General features: G+C 38.6%; 1 protein-coding gene across 2 annotated transcripts in view; it reads left to right on the top strand.

Moving 5' to 3' along the window:
* LOC141084627 (cadherin-12-like) overlaps positions 1 to 25663 on the top strand; it is a 1440185-nt gene that overhangs the window by 665937 nt on the left and 748585 nt on the right. The window contains exon 1 of one of the 2 annotated variants that reach the window (XM_073569452.1): positions 19425 to 19543. The exons of the other annotated variant lie outside the window; for it this stretch is intronic. The gene's annotated coding sequence lies outside the window, so the exon portion shown is untranslated. Of the gene's footprint in view, positions 1 to 19424; positions 19544 to 25663 lie in introns of those variants that run through there. 2 annotated transcript variants of the gene reach the window in all.

Below are 25663 nucleotides of genomic sequence, written 5' to 3'. Positions count from 1 at the left end.
TTCTCTCCAACCTGCACTTTCTCCTCTACAACCTGTCAAAGAAGGGCTGTAGGAACATGCTATATATAGTTTTCCAGTAGCCAATCCCGTTCGGAAGGCCACAAGGGTCAATTTTAAAAACCGGATCCGGCGTAATCCGTCGAAAAACGGATAGAAAAACGGATGAACCGGATGAGACGGATCTGGTTTTGTCTGTCAAGAAAAAGACGGATCCGGCAGAAAACCGGATCCGGCACATCAGGTTTTACAAAACATTTGCCGGATCCGGCATTCCGGCACGACGCCGGATTGCGCCTGACGCCGAAAACCTGATGTGTGAAAGTAGCCTAATTTTGCAGAAAAATCCACATTTCTAACTATTTTCTATGAGACTGGGGACGCTCCGGAAAAAAACGCATAAAAAAGCGTGGTTTTTTTTGCAAAAATCTGCGTTTTCTGGGAAGGAGTCCGGTTTTCAGTCAGGAATTTTCTGCGTATGTGGGTATATAGCCTAAGAGCATTGATGGAGCTTCTTAGTGTATCACTGCAATATTCTCCTATGTCGTGGATCCCAAATATATCAAAGAATGTCTTTGTTTTACTTGTAACAAAATTACTGAGGTCTTTTCCTTCAAAAACTAGGTTTTTACCTTCCAACCGTTTCAGTTCCTTTTTCTTTTCAGGTTTCATTCTTATATTTTCAAACACCTTATCCTTCTCAGCCTGACCGATACATTCATCCAAAAATGCCAATCCTGTTCATTTCTGACAGATACCAAATGTGTCTCGTAGCCACTGGGAGGGCCCTTTCTCTGACATCATTATCTGGATAATATTGCAAAAGCTGTAGCATCTCCAAATCATTCTTTGGAGCGCATCGTCTTACAATTGCCTCATGCCAAAAGTGGACATATAGCAGACAGACAAAACGTGCTGCTTTTCTTATTCCTTTCAATTCGTTATTAGACATATGCCATTGTTTAGTGAATAGCACAATTTTGAGGACATATATGGTGTTTGCCATCCATCTTGCTTCAGTCAGAGCCCCTGAAACCCTAAATTCAAAATAGTTTTCATCCCAACCTCCAAGATATAGAAGTGATAGTTGTAATAGCTCTTTGTAATCTTCTCTTGGATGACTGCCATCTTTCAAGACATTGTTGAGGTAGTCCACCATTTTCACATGTTGTTCCTCATTTTCATCCGTAATTCTGCCGGAGACGCACTGACTCTAATGCAATCCCCCTTTGTGTACAAGGACTTCTGTTTAACTTCTGCTTTTTATAGCACCTTTAAAAATCCAGTTTTTTTTTATATTTCATGCATCCTTGTTCAAAAAAAAGAAAATTGAAAAGATATGGAGAGGATAATAAAAACTGCTAAATGGGAACAAGAGTATGAATCTGTTTTAGGAAAGAAAAGAAAGGGGAAATATTGATTATTTGACACCGAGGCCATATTCAGATTGTCCCCCCAAGTACATCATAAGGCTAGAAACCCAGGTATTAGGAAATCCCTTTTCTAGGTGGCAGGAGACATTTGTGCAGACTGTGGGGAAGGCTGTGGATGTTCGATATGCAGTATGATCTTTGTCATGCTGAGTTGTTACAAAATTTTGTCTAAAAAGTCACATTTTGTAAGAGGTAAAAACGTGCTACAAAATCCACAGCAAAATTTGTGCCATGTCCAAATGTGGCATAAAAAGTGTCAATAAGAGGATAGTGGGATATATTGTCATTTTTCTGGCCTAAGTAAAGTTGCTATAGTTAAAGATTTGCATGAAAAAAATAATAAAAATATACAGTGGCATGGAAAAGTTTGGGAACACCGGGTGAAAGTTACTGTTATTGTGAACAGTTAAGCAAGTAGAAGATGAAATTATCTCTAAAAGGCCTAAAGTTAAAGATGACACATTTCCTTTGTATTTCAGTCTGAAAAAAATACTGTCTTTTTTTTCATTTTAAATTGCAATGCATAAGTTTGGGCACCCTTGGAGATTTGTGTGCTCAGAAAACTCTGGAGTTGTAGTACATTGTTCTGCTGCTCAGAGACACCTGCACAAGTATGGCCTTCATGGACGAATCATCACAAGAAAACCTTTCCTGCTTCCTTGCCATAACAATCCTTGTGGATTTAGCAGCACACGAGAGTGTTTCTTTTATTTCCTTGCGATGGTAAATAAAAACTAAAAGCACTTGTTCATTGGAAGGGAGTTAGGCTTCCAAAAATTCACCACCAGGCACCTTTTCAAGTAACCAAATTCCCTTTCTAGTACTCATTTTCAGTTTAACTACCTGCAAAACATAATAGAAACACAACATACACATTAGTGTGATGCCGATGATACATTTTCATGAATCTCAGTACTTTCAGATAAAAATGATCAAAGTGTGCAACCCCTAAATATTAGTCAATTTCGCTAAAACTTTTACATGGTTCTTTTAGATGACTTGGACCAAGGATTCAAGCAAAGTCATATGAAAATCATAACTTCGGAAAAATGAAACACCCTAATATATATATATATATATATATATATATAGTAAGGTAGTACTTATTGTTAGCGTTGGGGAACACTCACTTGGCAGCGGATGCACGTCACACTGGAACACTTTCCATTTAAACAGTCTATGTGGTTTATTATACTGCATAAACCATAAAACGCAACAGTCTTCAATCAGACAGGTCAGTGTTCATATTACGGCTCTGCTCTCTCAGCACTGTGACCACACAGGCTGTGCCATGTCCAGCAAACAGGCTCTATAGCCTCAACACAGTTATTTCCCCCCTGTCCGGGGTTACCTCTTGGGAGCCCCTGCTCCAGATGCTGGCTCCATAGTCTGAACCCAGTCTCTTTCTGACCTCTTTCCTCTAGTTCAGGAAAGCCAACACTGCTTCCCCAGGCTGTGCGATATCCAGCAAGCAGGGTTAAGGTACTGTCACACTTAGCGATGCACCAGCAATCCCAACCAGTGATCCTGACGTCCTCCCGCCCGCGTTCACGCGTCGCTCATCGGCGCCACAGGAAGCCCAGCAGGAAGCTGACGATGAGAAACGGTCCAGGACGTTCTCGCGCGATCAGCGATAATCAGCCGGGGAGCCGGTCGGAGGTAAGTATCACACATAGATATAGCGATATCGCTAGCAATATCACTGCTATGTCACAAAAACCAGTGACATTACAGCGATATTGCTAGCGATATTGCTAGATGTGACAGGCCCTTTAGCCTGGAGCCACATACAGGAGGCTTTCTACCTCCCAGGTTACAGACAACTCTGTAGTGTCCCACCTGGACACAGGAAAGTCTGTGCACAATCCAGACTCCCAAACACTCTCTCATGTGCTAAACACACCTTCATTATGTAGGCTGCAACCCCACCCCCAGGTGAGGTATGGATCACATGGTTGGTCACCTGGTCATGACCTCACGGCAGGTCTTGAAAATGCCTGCAAATCCTGAAGGAAGCAGGGGTACAGCCAGCACCCTCACCCAAAGGTGAGGTAATATGATGGAAAGACTGACCCTCCCATCTCTCATAGCTACCTGCAACCCGGACCCAGGTGCACTAACCGTTATGTAAGTGCTCACGTGCACTAATGAAACACACCAGATTGCATCTCAGGGAGCATCCGTCCCTGTGACATATATCGGCCATTCACAACCCTGCCAGTCACTGTTTCTGCATAACCACAGAGGGAACGCCTGAATGCATGACCTGGCGAGCCCACATAGCGCCCCCTAGCTGTCACAGGGGTCACTGTATTACATTATATATATATATATATATATAGAGAGAGAGAGAGAGAGTAGGGATTCGCTCTGGTAGGTAATGGCAGGGCTGCAGTAACGAGGCAACACACAGGCTTAAAGTCCAATTTCAGTGGTTTAATGACACTTTGCAAACAGCAGGTTAACAGAAAATAAGATAAAAACATAAATGTACTCCAGCTTGGAGAACCACTGGTCCCAGACTCACCCCTTGCACGGGACGGGCTTAACTAAGTGGCTGCCAGGTCCTGCGGCATCCGCCAGGTGCCATTCCCAGGGTTGTTTGGAGTCTTGCTGCTATAGCTCTGCAGCACATGCAGTCCAGCAAATAGATTCAGGCTAACTCCAGCCAGGTTCCTGTATCTTCCACACACACTCTCCAAGTGCCAAATACCAACCTCCATTACATAGCCCATAACCCCTCCCACCGGTGAGGTAGACATTACATGGGCTGATCACATGATCATGACATCATCGCAGGTCCTGTCTTTAGGGAAAAACCAGGCCAAACATTAATCTGCTGGGAGAAATGTATCTCCCATCCAGTAAAACACCCTTTACTGTACCACAATATATATATACATGTATATATATATTTCTGCCTAAAAGACAAAGGAATTGTGCCATTTTTAACTTTAGCCCTTTTAGAGATGATTTCATCTTCAACTTTATTAACTGTTCACAATAACAGTATATTTGCCCAAACATTTACATGGCACTGTATGTTCCATTATGACCTCTACATATACTTATCAGAGGCAAAGAAAAAGTAAATTGGTATATGAATTTGAAAGTATTAGTGCCCAATATGCTGGTGGAAATAGACAGGGTTGTGCAGCTGTTTCGTGTGGCTCCCACCTTTTAAGCCATGTATGTTTACCTCATCCATTGTCATTGACAATGTTTATTTTACCATACATTTTTTACAACACTAAATTTAACTATCGTTATTTTTTTTCAACCCAAATTATTCATTCTTTGCCATGAAGAATGTAGCAAGAAATGATATGTAGATGTTAAAAAAATCAAATTAAGCAACAGGTTGCAGTATTGATGTGGCATTTATAGGTGTCAAATTGGACCAGTAAAACAAGTGTGATCAAATGTCATGGGCTCCTGAGGTGAGGTGAAATTTCAGAGCTATAGGTCTGGGTAAGTAGACACTGACTGGAGTATGTTTTTTTCTAATGTAGGTGTTTATCTTCCTATGTTTATTGCTGAGCTGTTAGCTCTGATATTTTGTCATTATTCTTAATCACCCTGATATGATTGCTGCATTTCCTGCCTCAGCTTTTATAGAGAATTTAATAGTCCTTCATAATTAACTGTGCTTTGATAGTCCTTCATGATTGACAATGTGATGTAATGCTGCCTACTAGACATTGTGGTAAAGCCCATGTGGTTGTGCCTAAGTTTTTACAAGACTTATCTGGCTGATACAATCTTCTGCACATGAAAAGTGAGTTTCCTAAAATTGAAAATGAATTAGATTCATTGATTTCCCCCCATTATGAATCTGCAATCCTTTAGAACTACGGTATTACAATTTAATTTAACACTTATATTTGACTCACTTATATTTGACTTTGTTATTTTATTCATTTATTTAAAGCTATAGAATCTCTTTAAAATTCATGTTGATACTTCCTAGAATAAAAATGGAATGCATCTATTTGTTATCCATTATTTCTTTCATCTCAATGGCATTTACCATGAAACATGAGAACAAATGCATTACAAGGCAATTTCTCTATGTTTATCAAACCTCTATCGGTCTGAAGCAAGAAAAAAAGAAACAGTTTGTCATTCAGGCATTTTTATACCATTAACAGTAAAGATTCTGTCATTCAGTGTTTTCCTTCATAAGCTTGAAGAGCAAATGTTAATGTCTGAGGTGTTGTGTCTCAGATAATTCAAATCAGTTTTGATAGGTACTTGTAATTATCATATGTCAATCTGCAAAGTTGGTTTGAAAAATTTGACCTTGTGGCTTATTCAGAATCCATGAACTGAAAGCTGACAGGATACGTGCACATGATCCTTAATAATCAAGGAAGCAAAGCACTTTGAGCACTGACTTGGATGAAGAGGAAGATTAAAAATGGTTACAGAGTTCCGCCTGAGTTATTAGCTGTCAGTACGCTGTAAACATGACTAACGGATAATGGAATTAGGTTAGCTGAGCAGAAATCATTTAGATGAGCAAAACATTTCTCCCCCATCATTAAATATATCCTAGAATAGAATAACATCTCTGTGTATGATTTCAGAGGCTAGAGTAGGCTAAAACAATCATAGAAATAGCAATGTCTGCAACAGGAACAATGAAGTGCTTTAGGGTCCAAATGGAAATTTAATATCTGTATATGAATTAGTAAAAAATGGACTTATATCTCTTATAACAGTATGAGATACTTACCTTCTTCTAGGTTGTTATTTCAGTGAAAACAATATTATGAGCCTTAACCAATGGTGAACAAATAATTTTATCATCAAAAGGTCTGTACAATATTTTATTTAATTTTTTCTCATAGAAATGTACTTGGCTAGCTCCTAGAATATTTGATGTTTGTATGATCTATTGAAGCATGAAAATATACACTGCTCAAAAAAATAAAGGGAACACTAAGATACCACATCATAGATGTTACTGAATGAAGTATCACAGCTGCAAATCTTTATTCATTACATAGTGGCATGCATTGAGAACAAGAAAACATAAAAATGATCATTGTAAATCAAAATTAATATCCCATGGAGGTCTGGATTTGGAATCATACTCAAAATCAAAGTGGAAAATCAAATTACAGGCTGATCCAGCTTCAGTGAAAATGCCTCAAGACAAGGAAATGATGCTCAGTAGTGTGTGTGGCCTCCATGTGCTGTTTGACCTCCCTACGACACCTGGGCATGCTCCTTATGAGTCATGATGTCCCAGATGTGTTCAATTGGTTTCAGATCTGAGGAATGGGCGGGCCAGTCAAGAGCTTCAATGCCTTCATCTTGCAGGAACTGCTGACTCACTCCAGCCGTATGAGGTCTGACATTTTCCTGCTTTAGGACGAACCCAGGGCCAACCGCACCAGCATATGGTCTCACAAGGGGTCTGAGGATCTCATCTTGGTACCTGTATGTCTATATGTATGTATTGTATGAATGTATGAATGTACTGTATTGTATGTAGTATGTATGTTGTATATATGTAGCATGTTGTATGTATGTTGGCACCTGATACAAAATCCACCAATATACAAGACCAGTGTGCTAGCCAAAGCGGCATCCCGTTCCTTCAGACCAGTGCATTTCTAATGGTCCCTTTTGTTCAGTGAGCATGTCTCTCTCCAGCCTGCAGTCAAGGGTGGTATAGTATGAGAGGAGGGTGCTGATTTATATTTGTTTTATATTTGTTTTATATTTTGTTATATCTGGTTACCCTTACTACCCTCTCCATACCCTTTACTTAAAGGGGTTATTATACCCCATCAGGCTTTGGCTAGCACACTAGTCTTGTATATTGGTGGATTTTGTATCAGGTGCCAACCTCAATTTATTTGTGGCTGTCTTTGACTTCTATGGCGGCTTGGTATTTATGATTACCTTTTCTTTAGCTATAAGATTATATGCATACATCCTTGTATAGCTCTTTATTGGGTACATTGAGGAAACTATTCGCCACAGAAAATTCTACTATAAGGTTGGCCACATTTGTATATTTTATACTCACCTTCTAGACATGCTGTACAAGATACTGACTTTCAATTTAGCATTGCTGGATATATAAGTATTGTTTAGGACTGTTTGCTGCTCCCATACATATAGGTTGCATGTAGTAACATCTGTATCGTTTTAAATGTTTTTATTGTTTGTGGTGCTTTTTGTATATCTATATGAAATAAAAATTGTAATTTTTTAAAGGTGATCCCTGCATTTATGTATGTCTCCTTTGTTCTTCTCACTATTTGGGTAGAAGATGCTTATAATGTTTTTAATTATTAGTCCATATGTAAAAAACATTGATAAAACACTGAGGACACACTGATGACATACTGACCAAATACTGAAGACACATTGTTACCAAATATTGATGACCCTGGTAATATTTTTTACGTGCATGAAAAGCACTGACATCTAAATAAGGCCTTAGGCCATGTTCACACGTTTAGTATTTGGTCAGTATATTATATAAGAATTTGTAAGCCAAAATCAGTAGGGGAACAGTAAGAGGAAAGTATAATAGAAACACATTGTTAGGGTTGGCGGACTACACTAAATAAAACATAAAGTGCAATCGCAACCTGGGGTCCACCATGCAGAGATTTAACCTGCTGCTAGTGTGAATGATGACGGAACAAAGCAGCAGGCATCCACCTTACACACACTATGTTAACGTCCCGCAGTGGGATCGAAACACTACGTACCAAGCTCTCACAGAGAAGTACTGCATTAAGTATGCCAAGTACTATACCCTGTTAACATCACGGGGAAGTTAGCATGTGGATTGAGCTAGCTCTGCAACTAAACTGTGCTAACCGCACACACAAATAAAGCAGATGCTGAGCCGATAGAAAGAACTCTCATGACGCTAGGTACAATACCCTGCTGACTTCATAGAGAAGTATAGCATAAGGGTTGAGCTTGCTCTGTATCTGAACTGTGCTAACCGCACACACGAACCGAACTAAACAGATGCTAAGCCAAGTGGCTAGTTACCCCAGTCCTGATACTACTGAACCTGTGCCTGACCAGTACCTTCAGCATGCAGCAGACTAAGACTCAGGCGCTGAACCATGGGTATGAAGCCATATAAGTGTGCAACCTGCCTGCCAACGCGTACACTCATTGAACGTAAAAGGATATACGCAACCATGCAGACAGAGTGGTGGAGCATCCACCCACACATACCAAATATAAATGACACTAGCGTGCCTAAGTGCGCCGCTGAGAGCCTTTTATATGATAGGCTTCACCCCAAACACTCATGCCCAGTCGGTCGAGTCATTGCCCTTGGGCCAATCCTGAGCTGCCACATCACCAGAGCAGCTAATGAACGACCACCAATAAGAAGACGCCGCATCATGGACATGCTTGGTAAGGAGATCTCTGGACTTAAGGACCTGTCACACTAAGCGATATCGCTAGCAATATCGCTATAACTTGTGACGTTATAGCGATATTGCTAGCGATATCGCTGTGTGTGATACTTACCTCCGACCGGCTCCCCCGTTGGTTATCACTGATCCCGCGAGAACGTCCTGGACCATTTCTCGTCGTCAGCTTCCTGCGGCGCTTCCTGTGGAGAGACGAGCGACGCGTGGACGCGGGCGGGAGGACGTCAGGATCACCTAGTATGACAGGTAAGTAGCGACCCCCGACCCCTGCAATGTCGCTGGTGAGATCTGCCTGTGTGGCAGCTCACTAGCGACCACTTAGCGATGTACCAGCGATCCTGACCATGTCATATCGCTGGTCGCGATCGCTGGTACATTGCTAAATGTGACAGTACCTTTAGACTCCAGAGTGCAAAGCTGCACCTGTACAGCACTGGTTACCATAGACTTGGCTGGAGAGCCAGCAGTAACCAAATGTATACCACAAGCCTGAGCAAGACGCTGGGTCCGACATCTGTGCTGAGCAGCAACTGCAGCGGCTGGACTTGAATGAGAGACCACAGTACCAGGTAATGCTTGGGATCTATCCCACGCAGCAGGAGGATTCTGATGCCTAACATTTGTCACCATTTTTGCATTTTTCACCAACTCCTGGTTTTGGTTTGCAATTACTGATGTAAAATACCAACCAAATACTACATATGTGAACTTGACCTTAGAGAGTTACACATTTCTGCTCTGGAAAACTGGAGGCTTTGTAGTATTGTCGTTCTTGCAAATCTAATTCTTTAAAACAAATTCAGCATATTTGAATTTTAAGAAATTTGATCAACTCTAATAAACAGCATTAAAATTAATGGCCTTTCTGAATCTTCCTAAGTGTAGATCCTACAGTACCAGTTGTTTTATTCAGAGGTCTTCTTGTTTAAGATATCACCATTTAACATTTATATTTTATTAAACATTTTTATGAAGAATATAGTTTTTCTTGCACTCAATATATTATTTATTTGCAAATTTTGAATGATAAAAATATTTAATAAATAAAAATATGTTACCGGACTTGTCTAAGTTAACACTTATGCAAGGACTAGCTGAAGAGCCCGGCGCTGCCCGGGCATAGTAAGTAACTGTGGTTAGTTATAGCAAATTATAATTATCCTCCTCCCATAGTCCCGTGCCCATATACCATCATACATATCCACGATCCCATAGGCCTGTTCCCATATACCCATCATACATATCCTCCATCCCATAGTCAAGTGCCCATATACCCATCACACATCCTCCATCCCATAGTCCCATGCCCTTTTACCCATCACACATCCTCCATCCCATAGTCCCATGCCCATATATCCATCATACATATTCACCATCCCATAGTTGAGTGCCCATATATCCATCACACATCCTTCATCTCATAGTCCCATGCCCATATACCCATCATACATATCCTCCATCCCATAGTCCCATGCCCATATACCCATCATACATATCCACCATCCCATAGTCCCGTGCCCATATACCGTCATACATATCCTCCATCCCATAGTCCAGTGCCCATATACCCATCACACATCCTCCATCCCATAGTCCCGTGCCCATATACCCGTCATACATATACTCCATCCCATAGTCCAGTGCCCATATACCCATCACACATCCTCCATCCCATAGTCAACCATTATGACATCATAATGATCGGCAGGGCTTGCAACCTATGATGACATCAGTGTTGCCATGGCAACCATTATGCCATCATAATGAGGGGCGGGGCTTGATACACACACACACACACTTTTTCCCATTATGTAGATAGGGGCAAAATTGTTTGGTGAATTGGAACACATGGGGTTAAAATTTCACCTCACAACAGCCTAGGACGCTCTCGGGGTCCAGACGTGTGACTGTGCCAAATTTTGTCGCTGTAGCTGTGACGGTGCGGATGCCAATCCCAGACATACACACATGCATATACACACTTGAGCTTTATATTAGCCTTCATGCTATACTTGCAATTCTACACAAAAATACTTTCTTGTATAGGTGGAGGTCACTTTTGATTGTAAATAATGAAAACATCACTCTCTATTTTCCCCTATGGGGATAATCTCTTTTGCGCTGAACAAAATGCATTAGAAGTGTCTATGACTGATTTCAAACTGATGAGCAATGACCTTTAGCAACGCAACACTATAATCCAGGCCTTCTCAAACTGTGTGATGGCTTTCATTGGTGAGGTGTCCCCTATTTGCTGATATGGCACAGTTGGAAACTCGGTTTTGACAGAAATGATTTTCACACGTTTATCAACATAACTGAATCTTTCATGGCTTACTTTAATGTTTTACTAGGTTTAGTAGAAAAATGAAAGATATTCTAAACTATAATTTTAATTTTTTTAAGGACTTTGACCAGTGTTGATACTAAAGAATCTGACTGGTAACATGTTAAATGCAACTTTCAATCAGTTTCAGCGGCATTTAAATTGCACTAACTGAATTGCATCACAAACATCACCCATCAGCATGCCTGTCACATGATAACAGGTCACCTATAGGATGGCACAACAGCTTGGGGTCAGCTTGTCATTACAGATTTCCTATGAATGCCTGCCCATGATTTCTGAAGCCCTACTATGTATTGGAAGAGCAATCAGATGATAGTAGGTTCAAGTCTCCTAAATAGACTATTGAAGCAAGTAAAAAGTAGCAAACAAAAGGTTTAAAAAATATAAAAAATAAATATAAAAATTCAAATCTTTACCCTTTTGACAGATTCAAAATAAAGCAATAAAAGATTCATATATTTGGTATTGCTGCATTCAAAAACGTCAAATCTTTCAAATTATAAAGTAAATTAATACAATAAGTAAACAACGTAACAAGAAAAAAATGAAAACTGCAAAATTACAATTTTTTTAGGGGGCTTATGGGGCAATATTATGCAATAACAGGCTATCAAAACATTGTTTCAACCCCAAAATGCTATCAATAAAAATTTCAGCAAAAAATAGCCATCACCCAGCCCCAGATAAAGGAAAAATGGAGATGGTACGGAGGTCATAAAAGTGCAGTTTTTTATATACAAATTTTAGATTTTTTTCACCACCCCCAAAAAAAGAAATCGATCCATGTTTGACATCTGCAAACTCATAATGACCTGGAATATCATAATGGCAGGTCAGTTTAAGCATTTAGTGAACATGGTAAATAAAAAACCCAAAAAACAATTGTGAATTGCACTTTTTTTGAAACTTCACCGCACTTGGAATTTTTTAATACTTTTTTTAAGGTACACTATATGGTAAAACCAATGATTTCATTCATAAGCACAACTTGTACTGCAAAAAAACAAGCCTCACATGGCCATATTGACTGAAAAATATAAAAGTTATGGCTCTGTGAAGAAAAGGAGCAAGAAATGAAAATTTGCAAAAATGGAAAATCGCAAGTTTGTGAAGGGTTAAGCACTATATTCAATTTAACATAATGAATGGCTCTATTACTTTACATTACTATTTTTTAATACATAAAACTTATTTTTATATGATTTCAAATGAATCATCAACCCTCTGGCAATAGTTGGCCCTTTTATCTATTTCATCTTTTTATTTTATTATGCTCCACTGCATAATTTGTTTGATACAGTGCATTAGGTATTCTGTTATTTACTTTGCTGATATAGTTTCTGTCTGCTGCCTGTACATCAAGCTTCATCTTTTTGCTTTAATAATGGAAAAAAATGCAGGATCCAATTACTTCTTGAATATTGTTTATGCTCATTTAAGACATCTCACATATTTAAATATCAGTGAGAAAGGCCTTCTATGCTGTATCATACTTTGTACCTTGACTCTCGTAGTATCCCAAATGATATTTAGCATATGCTGAATTATGATATTTTGGGAAGGAAACCATATTGAAAACCATGGGGACAGGTATGCATCCTATGGCCTAATTTATGTAAGTGGTCTAATATCCACCCCTTATAGTTCTGAATTCCAAAAATAGATTGAAAATTTAGAAGACAAAATAGGAGTGCTCCATGGGGAAGTCCTGGTGTTAAGAAGAAGAGAATGATGGAATCTGCACACTTGATGATGTTGTACAGGTCAGTGTGTACAAAAATACTTGGCTCTCAAAAATGAAGAAGCAGTATATTCTTTATTTAGCATCCAGACAAAAATAGACTCATATCGTATGAATGTTTTCAGTCCAACAACGGACCTTCATCAGAAAGGTTTCTTCTGGTAGAAAACTGCAAAAGATACAGATAGGGTAATAGATATCCTTAGGTGGTAGCAAAGTCTATGCTGCTGGTATTATATAGAGGCTGGAGCACGAGTCTATCTGGTTGGAGTTGGAATAATGTGACTGGATAAAGCAGGGCTGCAGGAATGGGTTAACAGCACTAGAGGTGCAGGCTCTGCAAACAGATACAGCGCTTAGTGCCCGCAGGAGGAATCCAGGGTGCTGCCGTGTAGGGAGGACAGGCATGATTGATGAGAGCAGTTGTGAAGTGGTTTTCCTCGTATGGAGTGCTGCACCACTCGTTAAAGCATACAGAGCAGCTCACTAACATAATTATGAGGCAAAAAAAAGAAAAAAAAACATTGTGGTGGACACTGTCATGATGTAGTCATGGATGAACAAACATTTGCTCCAATTCTGGAAATTTCACTGAGAACCACACGTCAAAGCCCAGAAAAGATTTGATAAGCCACCAATAAAGAACATTCTGTCATAATAGTAAAAGTATTTTTCTGCTGTTTTTTCAAGATAAGGCTAACAATGCAACACTGATTATTAAAAAAAATTTAGGATACAAAAGCAACAATTTTTTCTTAATTTTTGAAACATCTGTTGCCAGTTGTATAAATAAAAATATTATATAGTAACAACAACAGAGAAATGTTCAGTGTCTGATAAAACTGGACATTATCTATGTACAGTATGTGCACTTGATACTTCTTATTAGTGATCAGCTTCAAAATTAATCATGACTTTTAATTATCTTTTTTATATTTGGTAGATATTTTTTTTCTTTTGTAATGGAATAATGGAGCAAAATACCTTCTTATCTTCTATTATGTATTCAGTAGTTGAAAAAAAAATCTTGCTTTATCTTTGTATCTCTACTAGAAAGAATCTAGAAAATTACGAACACGGAAAACTATATATGTGACAGACCAAGTGTTTCAAAAGGCATTATGATTTCCCGCTGGGTTAAGAATTGTTATCACTGAGTGTTCTGTTATCAAAAAAACGACACACTTTTGTTACTCCTGTATATTATAGTTTAGCTACATCTTTAAAGACATGGAACCTGATAATACATTAATGAAAAAGTTATTTCAAAATAACGAGGACAAGAACCGATATGTCTAAAAGTTTAACAAGCAAAACTTTAATTTAGATGTTATTTCTCTGTCACTAATAATTTACTTTTCTCTGGTTTGCAGTGTCAATTTCATGTCAAATACACAATAATATACCTTATTTTATAAAAAAAAGTTTTACAAAAAACTCTACTTGAATCCTATAGAGGGCAATCAGAGAAGTTTAGGATGGGTTTAAATGTCAGAAGGAAGGCTGAGTTGTGATGGGCAACAAGGCCTGTTTTTATGTTAAATTTCATAAATTATGCCCAAAATATTAAACATATTGCTCTTTATATCGTAATTTCCAAGTGCAAATGCAACCATCATTTGGCTAAAAAATAAAACAAAAAAAAGAAAAATATTTTAAAATACAAGACACATTCAATTTTAATGTTTAACTATATATAATTATGTTGCTAGCTATTTCATTTTATTAAAATAATAAAAGAGGTTATCTATTGATTTTTTTCTATTCAAGAGTGCACTGCTCCTCTTGCTCCTGGCTTCCTAGTGACCAGGGGCTCCATGCACTCCTGAAGATTGACAGTTCAGCCTCATAGTCTGCCTTAGCCATTGACCAGATCTATGTGCTGACAGATACAACGTTGGAGAAACATAGGGTCTCTGAAACTGACTAGATCTAGTGATCTGGCCAACTTTGGAGCAGCACTTAAAAGCGGTATAGCAAACAGTCTCTAATTGCACACTACTTGAAAGGAAAACTGGCCACTGCGGAGATGGCTTGCACCCTAGGCAATAAGCTCTAAACTTCAAAATTAAAATTGTTCAATTCCTGACAATAAATAGGAAAATTAATAAGAAGAAACTTGAAAATTTTTGTGTTTTCAAAAGGCACTTTTCAGTTTTAACATATGCAGATTTCACCTTTAAGTAAGGGGGTTTTAAAAGACACTTATTAAGAGTAACCTATTTTTTCACCTCTACAATGATGCCCAATAGTAAAAAGGTAGCTTTGTAGAGAGGGAAAAGAAGAAGCCTACAGAGAAGGTCAAAACCGATATATTCATAGTGAGCTGGTGAGACTTGATTTGTCTCACTTGACCACATTAAGAACGTCTCCTTTCCTGTCACTACAGCCCTAAAAGAGGTTGAAAGCAGTAGTGTGGGAATACCTGGAGCAGTGAAGGTCATTCTCTGAAATCACCCTGTCTGAAAATTTCCAGATGGTGTGTTGTTTGTCAAGTTGACCTTGGCTACATCTGTAGCAACAAGAGTAATGCACATTTTAGAGAAAAAAAAAGCATCCTGACCAGGCCAGTTATAATATTAGACATTCCTGTTACATTCATGTTTGGCAAGATTCTGAGCCCTCCAGTAATTCACAGAGCAAAACAGATCAGCGTGGAGCGTGACAAACTATTATTTAAGGTTCAGCAGCAGATAGAAATTAAATTGTTTGCTACATAAGCATAGTGAGAAGCATGCTTGCAGACTACAGCTTAGCCACATAATAAAGCTTTACTGTGAGACTGATACACGGTAACAATATGGTACACTAAAGTGGGATGTTCATGTTAAAACAAGACTTGCCTGCCAGCTGTGCCTAGCATATAGCAGGCATTATTACTTAAAAGTGGATGTGCTTTGGTGTTATTAGATCCACATTGAAACAAATCAGACGCTTGTACTTGTAACACATAATAAGTATGAATACAAACAGAAACAATAAAATAACATGAACTGAAGTGTATATGGCACTCGCCCAAGTTTCCAGAAAGCTATGAAGTACATGACCTGGCATGTATTAATCCAAGCTTGTTACCTTAGTAACAGAATTAAACTACAAATATCATTGGTTGCCGAAGAGAATCTCATATAGAATTATGCAGTGATACTCAATTAACTAATTTCACCTACAAAAATTCAAAACTAGTAATTAGTCAACAGATATGAATAACAAGGAACAAATGGAATTAGAAAAATTGCAATAATAATTGAAACACCACAATTACACTTTCACTTTTTTATATTTGTAATTAAAATGAAAACAAAGATTTTTTTTTAAAATATAAATTACATTGTAACAATATTTTACTTGGAAGAATTCACATTCACCTTCATATCATGGCATATTCATATCATGTCATTATTAAACATTTTTGGGTTTTTTATTCTGGTGTATAATTTAATTTTTCTTATTTCTACATTTCACTAATGCATGTGTTTTCCATAATTTTGGTGTGTGACTTTATATATAAAAAAATTTTTTCACTTGCACTGTGGAAAAATTCATGGACACTAATAATTTGAAGTTCTGCAATGTCACGCTAGTATTTGCTACATTGCTTGTTATATGTAACACCTAATTGTTAAGTGAATTAAGAACATCTGTATTATACTTTGGAAAAGAATATATAAATGACTGCATGATATTTGACCATTAGTCATGAGTAAGACTGCTTAGTGCAGTCAAAATGCATAGACTAGGCCATGTCGCCCTTGTTCATTTTTCTTTTGTATACACTATCATTTCTTTTGAAAAATAAAATGAAAAGGAAAATCCAGTCCTGTTGAGCCGGACTCCAATTTTTTCCTTTTTTTTTCTATTATCACCAACACAGCTCCCTGGTCCTCAGTGCCGGTCTTAATGATGTGCATCATGATGTTGCTCTGCGGGCACTCCAAATCTATATTCCTCTTCTTTTCTCTTTGCAGTACCACCATCTATTTGAGTCGGCTTACTTCCTACTAAGGCTGACCTTTCAATAAACACATTAAAACAGTTGCATTCTGTCCTAGTAAACCTGGGAGTGTAAAGGTACTGTCACACTTAGCGATGTGCCAGCGATCCCGACCAGCGATATGACACGGTCAGGATCGCTGGTACATCGCTAAGTGGTTGCTAGTGAGCTGCCACACAGGCAGATCTCACCAGCGACATTGCTGGGGTCGGGGGTCGCTACTTACCTGTCACACTAGGCGATCCTGCGTCCTCCCGCCCGGCTCCACGCTCGTTGCTCGTCTCTCCACAGGAAGCGCTGCAGGAAGCTGACGACGAGAAGCGGTCCTGGACTTTCTCGCGCGATCAGCGATAACCTGAGGGGGAGCGGGTCATAGGTAAGTATTACACACAGCGATGTCGCTAGCAATATCGCTATAACATCACAAGTTATAGCGATATTGCTAGCGATATCGCTTAGTGTGACAGTACCTTTAGACATGTCTAGACAGAAAAATAGGACTAAATGCGAATAAAATTGCTTCAAATCAAAGATTTTTGAAAAATTTTCCAAAGGTGGCAAATTTGAATTTCAAATAGTTTCATCATCTCTATTAAGTATAAAGATTAAAAAAAACAAATCCCCTCTTATAATGGCAAGTGGGTTTTGACTAAGATCTACTTTATTTGGACAAAATCAAATCTGCAGACCGATTTTGAATGAATCTTGCCTAATCAAATTTTGGGCAGTTTCACTCATCTCTACTGCCTCATCTCTACTGCCTAGTCTACACTTTTTAAAATTTGACAGTTTTAGCAAATCTGCCCCACTCTATTTAGTCACATGATTTGTATTATTGACAGCTTCTTTACTCTAAATGCATGACATAATATGTTGGGGAAGAATAAGGAGTCCTCCCTACACATTATATGGACAATCAGATCAGTGGTTGAATTCCGCCAACTTTACACTAATGTCATACATTTTGTTGTAAAAGTTTAATTCCATTAACCTGAATAATGTTGTTTCTGGAACATTCATATGAAATTGGGGAAAGAATATGGCAAAAATATACTACTAACAATTTCTCTCAAATATCCTACAGTTTTCTTGTTTCTCAATGGTCTCAATTCATTTTTCCTCCAGTGTAATTCATATTATTTACTTTTTTATGTTTTCTTGCAGAGTACATTCCTAGTTTTTCATGTGTGGGTGTTATAATGGTAAACTACTAAAGCCAAAAAGAGAGAAACAGAGTCTAATGGTATAGTACAGCTTACTCTTTTGTGTACAATTAGGAATATCTTTTACACTTTTTATGCTAAGCCTATTTTTATTAGGTATTATTTTCTAATAATAATTATAAAGCAATATAGCTGATTTAATTAACACATGGTCAATAAAGTCACTTAAAACTATATGATCCCATTTCATTCAGTCTATTTTCTTAAACAACCACTTGTTTGACAATTCATGGCGTTCCGATATTTAAATGGAATAGTAAAATAGGAATATATTATTGGACAACGAAAAGAAACATATGCATGGAATATGTTATCTTTTCAGATAGAAAGCTGCCTATCCTGTCATTCAAATGTGAAATATAGAAAACAGTTTATAGTTTTACATCTGATTTCTGTGTTTTTGACAATAGGAAAAGCATAGCATATCACACCATTCAATAATGCAAAATAATTGACCATTCCTAAAGGAAGCTTCTACTTCTCTAATGGAATGCAAATGACTTATTTTTTCTTTGACCATTATTAAAATTATAAAATGAAAAATACAGCACTAACATAAGTATCTATGGCACAACTTTCTTTATGGCAAATGCTCTAAAATAAAGAGGACATTGCTTTACCATTTCTAATGTTCTAATTCTAAACCAGCTCATGGACTGTGAATCAGCAAATAGATAAATGTTAATCTTGTCATCCATGACCACAAGCAGCACCCACACACGCTAGCTATCGATTCATGTAGTATCTGATAGATGGCCTACTCAGACTATTTAAGGAAGTCTGATAAGAAAGTTATATTTATCCCATAAATATAACCAAGATAAGTATCTACCAACCGTTTCCTAATTCCGCAACGCAGCAAGGACAACTGTGAAAATTACCATTTGATTGTACAGCAACAATAGTAATCAGGAGTATTAAGTAAAGGAGCCAATTTCAGAGAAGGTTGACAAATGGAAGAGGAATTGTACGAGCTTTATTTTATTCTTATATTTTAGTTTTCATCTTTTACAGCACTATAAAAAACACAAATGATTTAATATTAAAATATATATATTTATCTATAGAATGTGTATTTAATATATATATATATATATATATATATATATATATACACAATAGTCTGGCTTTTACACTGACCATTTGCATGTTTAATTAGCCCACACATAATTTTTTCCATTATAATGTGATAAGCTGAGAACTTTTCAGCTACTATAAAGCAGTAAATACCAACAGCTGATTTCCTTTCATCGCAGGGGCATTTTCCTAAGCAGCTGGTGGTCTTGCGATAAGCATTAATCAACAGTAAGTTTACGCCCTGTGGTTTACTGCACTGAGCAGTAGATGGCTGTTTTTTCCCACTCACATCGGATTTTCGGTAAGTAAATCTATTGAATAACTCCACAGGGAGCACTTTGTAGCTTAAAATGACATCAAAAAGGAAAATGGTTTACCATTTAGTAAATAACAAGGTTACTTACAATGTGAAGCTGTCACAGCTTGAAAACTTTTGCATATAGATTTCTGAAGGTCACAAGATTTACTTTTCTATTTTTCATCATTATCCATCTAGTGTCTGGTGTAATAATTATTAACTGTCTGACACAAATCATTGGTGCTGTCAGTTATACAGAGTAGGCAAAGTCTCTACTTTAGCAAAGCCTGCTATCTGGTGTAAGTCCAGGTGCTAAAAATGATCAAACCTGCCAACATTCAAAGTCGCCAAATTGCATGTTTTTTACAGGAAAATTTGATTTGCAGTGGTTATTCTTTGCAAATTGAATTTTCTCAAACTCCAGAGCATAATAAATGTAGGATGTAAAAAACATTAAAAATGAAAAGAAAATTGATGCCCACTTTACTACTCATCTGTCCTGTTGTCATCAAGTCCTTGGAGCCTCACCATTTCTCCTTCTCTAAGTGCGCATTTTCTCAACCACAGTCATGGCTTCTGGCTGGGTTAGGCCTTTAGTTGACGTCACTATGCACCATGCCGATACTGGGGGATGTGCCTGAGTGATGGAAACACGCCATAGTGCATCCAGTCCAAGACCAACCAAGTTGGAAGCCACAGCATGAAATTAATATTCTAGAATTCATGACAGGAGAAAGAAGAAAAAGAGGAGCCAAAGACCCGACAGTTTTCTGCCAGGGTGGCAGGATAGGTGAGTAGTGGTGCTATTCATTTTTTTAACCAGCTTTCCAGGCATGGGGCAGTAGAATAGATGCAGAGGTTGGCTGTCATTTTGCTGAAATTCATAGATATTATATTGTAAAGAAACTATATTCTGCAGAATACGATTTTACTGAAATCCATCTTCTCATATTTTCTAGGAACACTAATTAAAATAATTATTTTTAAAATGGGGTGTCAAGGAATTTAAAGGGATTAGTTTGAGAGCAGGAACTGTGCTGAAGTTAAAAAAAAGCCACAACATCCCATTGCTGCAGTGTCAAAAGGGAACATTGGCATGACTGCAGATGCCAATCATTGGTCTCAGCAAGGATGCTCGCATGTTTCTTGCAAGTGATTGTATGCAGTAGTCATGTGGTTGTGGCATGTCACTGCTGCAGCAAAATCATCAAAGGTCTGTGGGAACCAGGCCACCTAATCATTGCCAGTAGAGTGCAGAGGATTAAATTGGTGAGTTATGGTTACTTTTTTCATCCTAATTCCTGAACAATCATTTACCTTTGCAAATTAGTTCTAAAGGCTGTTTACAGTTTTTTTCTTGTTAACGCTTCAGCTGTCCCTCTCTGTTGGGGGTAGCTTATTTTTCTGTTTCTTATAAACACTGCATCAAATCAAGCAAACTTTTACTCAAAGCACTGCTATTCATCTTTAGTATAAGGTTTGAGAAGAAAACAAATATGTATTATTTTCCAGATAGGTGAATGATGATTTGCATTGAAGAAGCAGAATCTATTGAGTACCGTCCTTAAATAAAAATTAGCACACAATAAAAAAAGCCCATAGCTCTGAAAGTGTAAGGTGGATTTTAAAAAAACAAAACAAAAAGATTAAATAAGGGCAAAAACTGGATAATTTGACCTGGTGACAAGTCTTCTTTAAAGTAGTTGTCCAACCTTAGGCTGCAAATCTGCAGTCACTCTATGTGACTACAGACTTTTAAATCATCATATTGTGTATAAGTTAGGAGTCAGATTTCTGCCTTTCCTTTGCTGAAATCTAGATCCTCACATTTTGCAGTCTCCTGCGCTTTTCCTGCTGCAGAGGAGATTGCAGAGGAGATTGCCTTGCGGCAACTCTCTCCAGAGGCTAAGTCCTTTGTTCCCTCATCTGAGCATGCTCATGGGACGAACTCCCATTGGAGTTCAGGAGTCAGATGTTCAGGTCCTGTGTCGAATCCCATTGGCTCTTCATGGAGCCTTGGAGATTTCCAGAAGGTCCCGTTTGGTATAAAAAGCGCGCATGGCTGTTCCGCCATGCGCTAGTATATTCATACTTGCTGCTGTATGTTTGTTAATGGATGCTTGGACTGGTGAATGACTCATTTGAAACCCCCATTCCTCTGATACTACGTCTGTGTGAGTGTTTGAGTTCTGCCAGTAGCAGCGCTAGTGCCAGCGTGCATAAGCTCCATCTACCTCAGCAGCTTAGCGTCTGACATTGTGCCTGCGTTACCAGCGGTGTCACTAGGTGGCACTATCCACGCCGCGCTGCAGTAGCAGCTTAATAGCGCGTTTGCAGTTGCAACGCTGTGCACACTTGTCTCCACGGTAGGTCTCTGCGGGTGTAATGCTGTCACATTTTAACTACTCCGGTGACCATTTACCGTCTGTGTGCTGCTGAATTCCTGTGCACCTAAGGCTGGTTTCACATTTGCGTTTTTTAGCGCTGGAAAAAAACGCACACCTGCGCATGCGTTTTTCCCCTATATTTAACATGGGTGCGCATACCTGCGCGCTGGTAAGCGCATGTATGCGATTTTCATGCGCTGCGTTTTTTTGGGGTGTGCGTTGGGATTTTCCAGACGCAGCATGTTGCATTTTTTGGCCCTGCAAAAAAGCGCATGCGCACATATGCGCACGTTTTGCGCTAAAAATGGCCATTATAGCCTATGGATGCGCATATGTGCGCACTGGCATGCTCATGTATGCGTTTTTTTGCATATGCGTTTTTTTTTTAAACCATGGAATTTAGGGGTTTGGGTTAGAGTTAGGGTTAGTTAAGGGGGTTTAGGGTTAGGGTTATGGTCAGGGTCAGGGTTAGGGTTGGGGTTTGGGTCAGGGTTAGGGTTAAGTATGGTTTTGTTAAGGATTAGGGTCATGGTTAGGGTCAGGATTAGGGTTAAGTATGGTTTTGTTAAGGGTTAGGGTCAGGGTTAGGGTTAGGGTTAGGGTTAGGGTCAGGGTTAGGGTTAGGGTTAGGGTTAGGGTCAGGGTTAGGGTCAGGATTAGGGTTAAGTATGGTTTTGTTAAGGATTAGGGTCAGGGTTAGGGTCAGGATTAGGGTTAAGTATGGTTTTGTTAAGGGTTAGGGTCAGGGTTAGGGTTAGGGTTAGGGTCAGGGTTAGGGTTAGGGTTAGGGTCAGGGTTAGGGTTAGGGTCAGGGTTAGGGTTAAGTATGGTTTTGTTAAGGATTAGGGTCAGGGTTAGGGTCAGGATTAGGGTTAAGTATGGTTTTGTTAAGGGTTAGGGTCAGGGTTAGGGTTAGGGTTAGGGTCAGGGTTAGGGTCAGGATTAGGGTTAAGTATGGTTTGGTTAAGGGTTAGGGTCAGGGTTAGGGTTAGGGTTAGGGTCAGGGTTAGGGTCAGGATTAGGGTTAAGTATGGTTTTGTTAAGGGTTAGGGTCAGGGTTGGGGTTAGGGTTAGGGTCAGGGTTAGGGTTAGGGTTAGGGTTAGGGTTAGGGTTAGGGTCAGGGTTAGGGTTAGGGTTAGGGTTAGTTAGGGTTTAGGGTTTGGGTTAGGGTTAAGTATGATTTGGTTAAGGGTTAGGGTCAGGGTTAGGGTTAGGGTTAGGGTCAGGGTTAGGGTTAGGGTTAGGGTCAGGGTTAGGGTTAGTAAAGTCATGGTTTGGGTAGTGTGAGGGGCCACCTAAAAATGTTGGAAAAAAACGCAAACGCGGTAAAAACGCGCTAAAAACGCATACAAACGCATAAAAACGCTGCGTTTTTTTCATGCATGCTCATAAAAATGCTTGAAAAAAACGCAGCAGTTGTATGCTTATGTATGCGTTTTTTCAATGCGTTTTTTTGCGGGAAAAACGCGCTGCAAAAAAAAGCAAGTGTGAAACTAGCCTAACAGGTTCAGCATACTTATATTTATTATTTGTCTATACGACTCTGTGAGTTCAACAGAGTCTGTGCTGTGCACTTTTGGTGTAGTTTATCCCCATGCACACTACCGCCAGATTGCTCTGTCGTCACTTAGCTGCGGTCTTCCATCCTCCGCACGGTGGAACTCAAGTGGCAAAGGCACTTTATTTATATTTTTATTTAGTGCCTTCCACCTCTCCTAACAGTATACTGCGTGTTGTGAAGATTCTCTGGTACTGACACCACACTGTCATGTGTCTGCAAGTATATGATTTGCATTCTCCTGGTCACCTTCAAACTAGACTTTGTCTGACCTCGCTCAGTACTCTTTCATTGAGCAAGGCCACAACCTTCTAGTCGGCATGTGACCACATGTATGCAAGACACATACTTGTGGTCCCGGACTTGCTTCTTGCACCTCTGGCAGTGGAGAACCGGCAGAGTGTGCAGTGCTTGCTATGTGAATATTCAGAAGTTTGCAATGTATAAAAATAAAAACCCGGTACACAACCAAATGAGAAGATTCAAAAAATTTAGTGGGTCCAAAACTTCCCCTGACCAAGCCGTCCATGTGACGGCGATAAGCATGGGGCTTCTGTCCGACTCCTGCTCTTGGCTTCACCAGACTGGACTTATTCTCTTGCATATCGGCACTTTGGTAACTATGTGACTACTGGTTGGGTGTATGTGTTGTTCTGGTGTCCATTCATTATGGCTTTCTAGCCTGGGCATAATTTATAAGGGGCTTATTGTGGTCCAGCGTTGAGTGGTGGCCATGTGTTTTTAAGTATGTTTTATGCCATGTTTTTTCATTGTGTGTCTATTAATAAATTTTGCATTATTGTACAATTGATGTGGTGTGCATGGTTACAGTAGTGCTTTTTCTTCTTTTCTAATCTATTCAAAAGTTTGCAGTTACATGAAATAGAGTTGGAATTTGACTTACACTAAACCCCAAACAGAGTACACATTTTAAAAACAGATATTTTTAATTAATATCTACCTAGAATTCGGCTGATTCCTTTAAGATAAGCTAGGCCATGTTGAGATCAAGGTAATAATCTCTGTTTGACAAGAAGTCTAGTAAAATTCATGGCATACACATACCTTATTCCTTCATAAATAAATCTTTTGACTTCTCAGACTCTTTTTTTTACAACTGATACACTACTTATTTGTAGCCTCTCTATGTATGAGTATTTGCAAAGAAATATTCCTTGAATGCCTCGTAACATTTCAAATAGATTCCAGTGAGTGAATTAAATTATACATTTGGCAGAAAAACCTTTAAAAGCATATATTCTTGTAGAACAATTTGCACTCCTGTAATAAGTAGATACATAATGGCAACTTATGTCCATTTTAGTCTTCTTCAATAATGTTTCATGATGTCTAGAACGTATATAGTACTTAATGAGCCATATTACAATTTTTGCTGCACTTTTTGATCATATTACCATTAATGTAGCAAAGCATGTCAAAAACTAATTTTAGACAATATTGTCTCATTTTATTCTTCATTTACATGTTGGACCTATCATTTCAAATTTATGTTTGAATATGAGAGCTTCACATATAGCATTATATGTTATTATGTTACATGATTTTGCTTTGCAGTTGCTCATTATTCTTGCACTAATTCAAAGAATCTTCCAACCATGTAGAAATCATTCACTATGTTTATACAATAAGGATTGCTTTTGGTTAGGCTTTTTAAAACATTGAAAAAGCCCACAAAGCCTATTCACCTCTAAAGAATTTATTAAAACCTATGGAAGAGGAAAAATTGAGCTTCAATTAATTCTGTTTAACTCACTAAAATACAGTATTATTATTATTATTATTATTATTATTATTTATTTATGTATATAGCACCATTGGTTTCATGGTGCTGTACATGAGAAGGGGTTACATACAAATTACAGATATCACTAACAGTAAACAAACTAACAATGACAGAATGATACAAATGGGAGAGGACCCTGCCCTTTCAGGCTTACATTCTACAGGATGGTGGGGAAGGAGGCAGGAGGTTGGGGGTTGCAGCAGTTTCAGTGTTGGTTGAGGTGATATCTCCAGTAGTGGTGAGGAGGTAGCGGGGTCATTGCAGGCTGTAAGCTTTCCTGAAGAGGTGGGTTTTCAGGTTCCATCTGAAGGATCCGAATGTGGTTGATAGTCGGACATGTTGGGGCAAAGAATTCCAGAGAATAGGGGCTATT

This window comes from Dendrobates tinctorius, unplaced genomic scaffold, assembly GCF_039654945.1.
Source record: "Dendrobates tinctorius isolate UK_male_01 unplaced genomic scaffold, ASM3965494v1 ptg000025l, whole genome shotgun sequence".
NCBI classification, from domain to species: domain Eukaryota; kingdom Metazoa; phylum Chordata; class Amphibia; order Anura; family Dendrobatidae; genus Dendrobates; species Dendrobates tinctorius.
The sequence above is the reverse complement of the archived record's forward strand: the minus strand, read 5'-3'. Positions and strand labels throughout refer to the sequence as shown.